This window comes from Dunckerocampus dactyliophorus, chromosome 5 (assembly GCF_027744805.1).
Source record: "Dunckerocampus dactyliophorus isolate RoL2022-P2 chromosome 5, RoL_Ddac_1.1, whole genome shotgun sequence".
In the NCBI taxonomy this organism is placed as follows: domain Eukaryota; kingdom Metazoa; phylum Chordata; class Actinopteri; order Syngnathiformes; family Syngnathidae; genus Dunckerocampus; species Dunckerocampus dactyliophorus.
Window position 1 is genome coordinate 15269557 of NC_072823.1, and position 8410 is coordinate 15277966.

The following is an 8410-nucleotide window of genomic DNA, read 5'->3' on the forward strand; positions in this document are numbered from 1 at the left end:
TATATATACAGTATACTGCTTTATTATATATACCGTATGGTCACATTACCGTATAATATACATTTATAGTCTGTCTTTATCCAATACTGTACACTGAGTTTATTAGAACTATAAGCATTTTATAATATTATCTTCCAGTGACTGTGCCATCAATTAAGATTTTGTAATAACGTCCCCCAAAAGGGTCTACCACACAATCCTGCAGTAAATACATTCAGGCGTGGATAAAATTGTTGGTACCCATATGTGACAGAAAGAAAACCCCACCAACCCCTACTGAAATAACTTGAAACTGACAAAAGTAATGATAATATTTTGGGTGAAATTTGCCAAATGCATATCGACAAGCTAGAAAGCTTGGAGACAAATCTGGAGCTTTTTGGCAAGTCACATCAGCTGTACGTTGACAGACGCAAAAATGAAGCATACAGAGAAAAGAGCACCTTCTGCTACTTTAGTCCATCGTTTTCAAAGCTGTACGTGTTTAGTTTCTGCATTCCTCAGTTAGAAAAAGGGGTTATTTGAGGTAGTGCTGTCTTTAATTAAGCTCCAAATGTACTGACCTTTCTCCTCTGACCTGTGCCATCACAACAATACATTGCTGGATATATACTCTTTAAGGACCATTCTCTGTAAAACATAAGAGACGTTTGTGTGCTAAAATCCCAGCTGTGGTACATAAACACCATGCAATTTTTCTTTGCTATGATGAACTGGAGTTGTCCTCGTGGATTTAATCTTGCAAGACGAGACAGAAATGTCGTGCACAATCATATTGTCACGATTCAACAATTTGTGGCGTCTGAAATGACACGTGGACCCGTGACTGATTACTGTCCCAGATCATGATACACTTCTATCCTTTATGGTCCATATGCTAAGGTGTGAGGTTCGCACACTGTGTACGTAGTGTATTTCTACTAGGAATCACATACCTTTCCATGACAACAACACTGCCACATTCTTTGCTAGCGACTTCCCTTAGTGATGTGTAGTTCACCATGACCTTGTTCATCTTACCTCAGTGCATAAGTTGACACCATGTATTTTGATGATTAGATATTTGCATCAATCAGAAGCTGGGCTCAATTAAGTGGCAAGTGAGTGTGTATAAAGAGCACAGCAGTGACACCTGTCATTACTTGATCTTTTATTTTCACCACAGGATGCAGATGGTAATTGGGTGAAGAGCAGCGATGAGGAGACATAACACAGTCACACCAGTGTATTTTAGAGTGTCAGCATACACACTAATGGGTTTTGAATTTGACTGCAGATTACAGTCAAAAGACGTCCTGTAAGCATGATAACGTAATGACTCTCCAGCAGTCCTGTGATCAACTGTACACAGGGTGCAGCTGGCAAAGCAACATGGGTTCGGGGTCATCCTAAAAACCACAAAAGCCTTCTTTTTCAGCAGTATTCAGCAGGGGAGGTTCTGTTTGTTCCAGCGTTTCTGTAGAGTCTTTTATTATGATATCATGGAGGATCTCTAAGTACAGGGTTGGTGCAAATGCCACCCTACCATCAAGGACGCCTGATGACTCCTGTCCCCTGATTGTTTGGACTGCGGTCAGCACATGGTTCCACCGAGGCAGGAAGGCCAAAGGGAACGGATGACACGGCCTGACTGGACCGGGGACTTTCGGGACTCGGTGCTGACCTAATGTATCTTGAGGAGCTCACCACATTATGGTGGATAATGTGCAAAGGGGTTTGAAGGGGACATATCCTCATCATCATCATAAGGAAGCACTGTAGTCACAAAGCATCAAAGTGCACGGAAACACTTGAGTTGCCACAACACTGCAAAACACAAGGACATTAAGGAGACCATCCCAAAACCCCAGAGCTACAGATCCTCTTGTGATCCACCTTGCACTTTACCACAACAAGTTTGACCAAAAAAAGTCAAGGAAAAATGTGCCCCGAAAGTCGCCTAAAACCCCTGAATTCTAGCAGCATATTTCCATAGACCCCAGAAAATCTTACACTTCAACACGTTACACTTCAGTGAGAATCTAAAGTTAAAACCAATCTAATGCAGGTCAAGACGGGCTAAGCAGGTAAACATATTTAAATTAAAAAAACAGTCTATGCTTCAGTTTTGTATTACAGGCTTTTTGTCATCACGTCTTTTCCTTGTATCAATTCCGTTTTTCCTAATATTCTGGTGTGGGCCATCTGTGGGCCAAGGCCAAGCTGAGCTGCGGCCCGTAAATGGCCCCTGGGACACACTTCATACACCCATTCTAAAGAACTAACTTCCGAAGTCTGTACCAGTGATGGCAGAGAGGAAAAATGTGATGACGACCATAGAACCTATAGAGAAACTAATGGCAACATAGGAGAGTGGTGCACGTATCTGTGTCCTGGCTGCTCAGTACAATATGTCAACAACCTTAATAAAAGGAAACAATGGAACGGTACACTGGAAAGTGAGCTGCTTTTAGTCCTGATGTGGAGACACGTCTCCCAATAAGCATTCAGCTGAAGTTAGCTTAGCAAGTTTATTAAAAAATATATAAAATGATGTAAATTATGTATTATATTATTTTATCAAACTGCTATGCCTTTGGCTGCAGGCGAGGAACACCTCACACGTTTAAAACCAGTACTTTTAATAAAAGTGTTATAATGGTGACAGTTTGACTCTGGAATTGATTGATACAATTTCCATTATTTCCTATAAAAAATGAAAAATGGATCGTGTTTGACTTTTGAGGTTGGACTGTACAGTACAAGTGATGCAAAAGGACGAGGGTCTCAAGATTTTCTCAAGTTTCATCCGAGTGACGTGCAAGATGAGGAGTGACACGCTTGAGCAATGCCTGTCTCGCTCTTAACTGTTATAAGCAGCACTTTTACTTTTGTCCTGTTCAGTATCGCACCTGCAGAATTAAAAAAAAAAACAACAACAAAATTTCAATCCTGATTTAGATCCTTTTTTCTTAATTTGTAGATTTTGTACAATTGCCACTTAAACCAGCTATCTTAATGTCCATCACTTGCTGCAAATAGAAGGGGCTTTATTGTTTTAAAACAAAAAGCCTCCAGGCTTTTCCCCTAAAACGAGAATTTATCATGTTATCATGAGCAAATAAAAACACGAGGACGTCCACAAAGGAGGTATCGCTGTTAACAGTACAGCTACACTTCCTGTGGGAAATCCCTGCGGGCTGTGACACATCTTCTGTACGCTAAGCTGTGTCTATATACAGTGCCCTACAGGAGTGTTGGAACAGTGAAGCCTATTCCTTTATTTTTGCTGTAGACTGAAAACATTTGGGCTTGACATCAAAAAATGAATACTGTATGAGAGAAGAGAGTAACATTTAAACTTTTATTGCAGGTATTTACATCTGGATCGGATGCACAACTGAGAAAATAGCCCCTTATGTTTTGAGCCCACCCAAGCATTTGAACATGTGACTCACATGTGTGTTTTATTTCGCAGGCGTGTTCGAAAAGCAACCAGAACTGTAGCACAACATTGGCCATAGCCACTACAACCATTTGGAATGTCCTGAAGAAGAAAGAAACCACTGGTGTACTGAGGAACAGATGAGTAACAGCCTTACTGTTCCCATACTTCTTGAAGGCACTGTAAGCACAGAACGTACAGCAATATTGACATAAGTAAGACTGAATGATGTAATGCACACTGCCTAGAGATGTACTCATAGCCATTATTCACGCACTAGTTCAACTGCATGTTTAAAATGAGTTGACCTGAACCTAATTGACAACTGAAAACGTATTGCATCCTGATCATGTATACTGCAATATAAATAGGTACACCTGCACAACTTCAAGAATACAAGATAATAATGTTCATCATGTCAGAGGTATTCATTTAGCAACACACTCCTGATCTAAATTTTAAGACCAGTTGAGTTGTTCTGCTGTTGGATCTTAAGGAGGTTCTAAGCAGAGCTTCAAAATGATTGTGTACGTAGTGTTGCACTGAATATAGAATTAATCAATGTTTATATCAGAAACCTGCAAAAGTGATTAAAAAAGTCTAAGCAGCGGCAAACCTATAGGGCCAAAAGTGTGTGGTTAATTCATTTACTACATACCTTTCATACAGTATAATTACATACTAGGGATGCTCCGATCAGGGTTTTATGCTGCCAATTCCGATACCAATCTTTCATGAGTGAGATCGGCCGATTAACTGTACATTTTTCAATGTATTTATGATGAGTGCTATTGGCCAGGGTCATCATCAGACAATTCCAAGAGTCCCCAGCAAATAGGTCATGCTCATTAAACAACAACACACAAATAGTGTTTGGAGGACAAGACATAATTTATATAATGACAACAATAGACACTTGAAAAAGTTAGTTAAAAAGTACCCGATGGACAAAATGTCACTGTGGTAAAAAGTCACGTTTGAAGTCCTAAGACAAGAAGCTAGGCGGATAATTCCAGCTAGCTAACTAGTTAGCTGCAACCATGACCACTCGGCAAAGTGTGTAAAGAAAGATGCAAGATGACAAGGGAGTGATCAAACACGCTGGCATCGATTGGCGTATCCTGTAGCAAGCTGTCAAACAGAAACCATTGAGGTTTTACAGACTAGTGTTGATTCTCGCGGCAATACGGGACAAAGTGCGTTCCTTGTCGGCTCAATAAGGGTGTTGGGAACCCTACGTGACACAGCACAGATCCACATTCATGTCATGTTTGTGTCGTCATGACATGAATTATCGCGTCGCCATGTTTTTTGGGATCGGCTTTGAAAGGCATTTATTGGCGTATGACGATCACATGTTTTTTTTACAGAAATCAACCGATACTAATCGGTGGCCGATTCATAGGAGCATCCCTAGTACATGCAGAACTTTACATGGGCATTAGCTTAAGTCCTTAAGACGACAAGCTTAACTTTGATACCACAAGCTACACATCAATGTAAAGCTCAAAAGTAAACACTCCAGGGTAGGAACCCTTTAAGGAAATGTAAATGAAGTGAGAGCTGCAACGTCACATATTCATAGATGACTCACATGGGTTTGTGTTCAATCACAAAAACCTTGTGAGGATACAACCGCTATCGCCCTATATGTCATGATGTGACATATGTCATGATATGACTATCGCCCTATAGCACTCACTCCTATTGTAATGAAGTGCTTTGAAAGAATAGTCATGACCCACATCAAAAAGAGCATCCCGGCGGCAACTGTGGACCCTCTACAGTTTGCATATCGCCAGAACCGGTCCACGGATGATGCAGTCAACACTGCCATCCACACAACCCTTTCTCACCTACAGGGCCAGGACACATACGTCAGAATGCTATTTATAGACTATAGCTCTGCTTTTACTACAGTCAGCCCCCACAAACTCACAGATAAGCTCCTCACACTTGGCCTGTCTCCCTCCCTCTGTAACTGTGTGTTTAACTTTCTAACAGGCAGGCCCCAGTCAGTCAGAGTCCACAATTGCACATCCAGCTCAAGAATTGTGAGCACTGGGACCCCACAGGGGTGTGTGCTGAGTCCGCTCCTCTACACGCTCTTCACCTACGATTGCGTGGCCTCCCAGAACAACACCAGCATCATTAAATTTGCGGATGACACTACAGTCATCGGACTGATCACTGGTGGTGTTGAAACATCATACAGAAGAGAGGTGGCGGACCTCATAGCTTGGTGTCGTGATAACAATCTCCTTCTCAATACAGATAAGACTAAAGAGATGATCATTGACCCAAGAACAAGGGAAAAGGAGCCGCATAGATCCCTGTTTATTGATGAGACTGAGGTGGAGAGGGTGAAAACCTTCAAGTTCCTTGGCACACACATCAGCGAGGACCTCACCTGGTCTCACAACACCCAACAAATTCTGAAGAAGTCCCAAAGGAGACTGTACTTCCTGAGAAGACTGAGGAAATTTGGCATGTCCACCACAATCCTGAGTTGCTTCTACAGATGCACTATCGAAAGTGTCCTTACCGCCTCCATCACTGTTTGGTACGGTAACTGTACAACACGTGATAGGAAGGTACTCCAGTGGGTGATCAAAGACCTCACAGAACATTGTTGGGGCAGCCCTCCCCTCACTGCAAGACATTTATAAATCTAGAGTCCTACGCAGAACACACAACCTCATCAAGGACAGCACACATCCACAACACTCATTATTCACACTCCTACCGTCAGGCAGACGCTACAGGAGTTTGAAGTCCAGGACCACAAGGCTGGCAAACAGCTTTTACCCACAGGCCATCAGGCTTCTCAACGAAGCACTCACACACGGCGCACGCAACACACACTCATAGCACTTTATTTATTTATTTATTTACTTATTTATTTGTATTAATGTCTCTTCTTTTTGTTGTTGCTTAATTTATTGGTATATATGTTTATGTTTCTTATGTTCTTATTCTTATTCTTTCTTGTGTTTTCTTTCTTTTCTTGGGAGAATGAACAGAATAAGATTTTCATTGCATAGTATAACTGCTGTTTTACCATGCACATGACAATAAAACTCTCTTGAATCTCGAACCGCTAATGCAGGGGTAGGGAACCTATGGCTCGGGAGCCAGATGTGGCTCTTTTGATGCCTGCATCTGGCTCTCAAACATGTCTTAACACGATAAAAATGTATTTTTGGTTTTTTGTTCGCTGACCTTTTATTGTACATTACAGAAATCACAGTGTTAAAAATAACACTCAAAATATAAAACTTTGTTATGCATTTTAGTCCATCCATCCATTTTCTACCACAATGCGGGTGGCCAGAGCCAGTGCCAGCTGTCCTTCCAATATTTTCCGGGTCAAACACCAAAATTTGATTATCACTGGATAATGCGGTAGCCTATTCGCGGTAGCCTATTCGCATGAACTTCCCTTCCTTAAACCAAATAGTCAGATCGCTAATTCTGGAAAAAGAAAAAGATACGGAGTACGGTGCAAAAGCACGCAGCACCAGAAGTCGCATTAATGGTAAGAAGTAATTTATTTATTATTGGATTGCTTCAGTGTAACAATGTTAATAAAAAGAATAACTTTAGAGGTCCTCCTTAAAAATGCCCACATTTACTTGTACTCAATGTTAAAAAATATTATATGGCTCTCAAGGAAATCCATTTTAAAATATGTGGCTTTTATGGCTCTCTTAGCCAAAAAGGTTCCCGACCCCTGCGCTAATGTATGGTTTGTTCAAGTTTAACCATCTCTTAAAAACTACGCTAAACTATATTTTTCTCCCCACTAAAAGAAATAAAAATTTGGAATTAGCTTCCTGAAATATTTTATTGAAAACTGTGTAAGACAGACATTGCGGCCTCTTTGCACTTGATGCAAACACGTCAGTCAAGATTTGAGGAAGAAGAGTTGGCCTTCTTGTCTTGTTTTTGATCACATACCTTTTTTGTCTCCATAGGTAGCATAAAAAGAATGCAATGAGAATGAGTGCCAGTGCAGGGCCCACTACTATGCACATGTGCAGTGCATGGACCACAGGAGGTTTGTAATACAGTACTTACAGTAATACTCTGTGATCTTACACTGGCATACACTTTGTACTCACCTTCCATGTCTGTAAAATGCTTTGTGTTAAAGTGGTTTAAAGTATTCAATTGGTATTTTACTGTACTGTGTGTTGTTGGAAATGCCATATTTGCGCAATTAATGGCACACTTAGATGCCTGGCGCATAGTCCACTTAGGGGTAGTCCTTAATACTTGATAGACACTTCCCGTTTCACCTCAGAAGAAAAAGGTCATCGCTGCAATTACCTCACTTCCTTCACGTTGCTACATTTAACTGCTGAGCCCATTTGAACTCTGTTGCTAACCAAAACAGCAGCACATACCAAGCCACATAAACAGTCAGATAAATTAAAGTGTGGACTCTTCGTGGCTGCCACTGCGAAACCCTGCACAGTAATAACTAAAGATGGTCTTACATTATGTGAAAGTGACATCTTATCCAGCAATTTGCATTCCAGTGGCATCTGTACTCGCTCTGCAGTTTATGTGTGTCCGTTTTTATATTTGGTCCAACATGTCTTCGTTCTTGCTATTTCTCCACATTTTCTTTATCACAGTCCTTCAGGCAAATAGATTTGAAGACAATTGTGGTATCTTTTGGCTTGATTAAAATGTTCAGTTCATTTGGAGCTGTTAATACATACAAATATATGTAATTGTGTCCTACCATTTATATTTCTGCTCATAAAATACAGTGAAAATTGACATATTTCAAACACAGTTGCAAATGGTGATTAATCACAATTAATACATGTGAAAAGTGTGATTAATCTGATTAAAATTATGAATCATTTAGCAGCCCCATTATTATTATAAAAATGTTTGTAAGAATAACTTCCCTTAATACATCTCTGGTCTTTTCTGCGGTTGAGTAAACAAACGCCTCTGGACACTACAGTA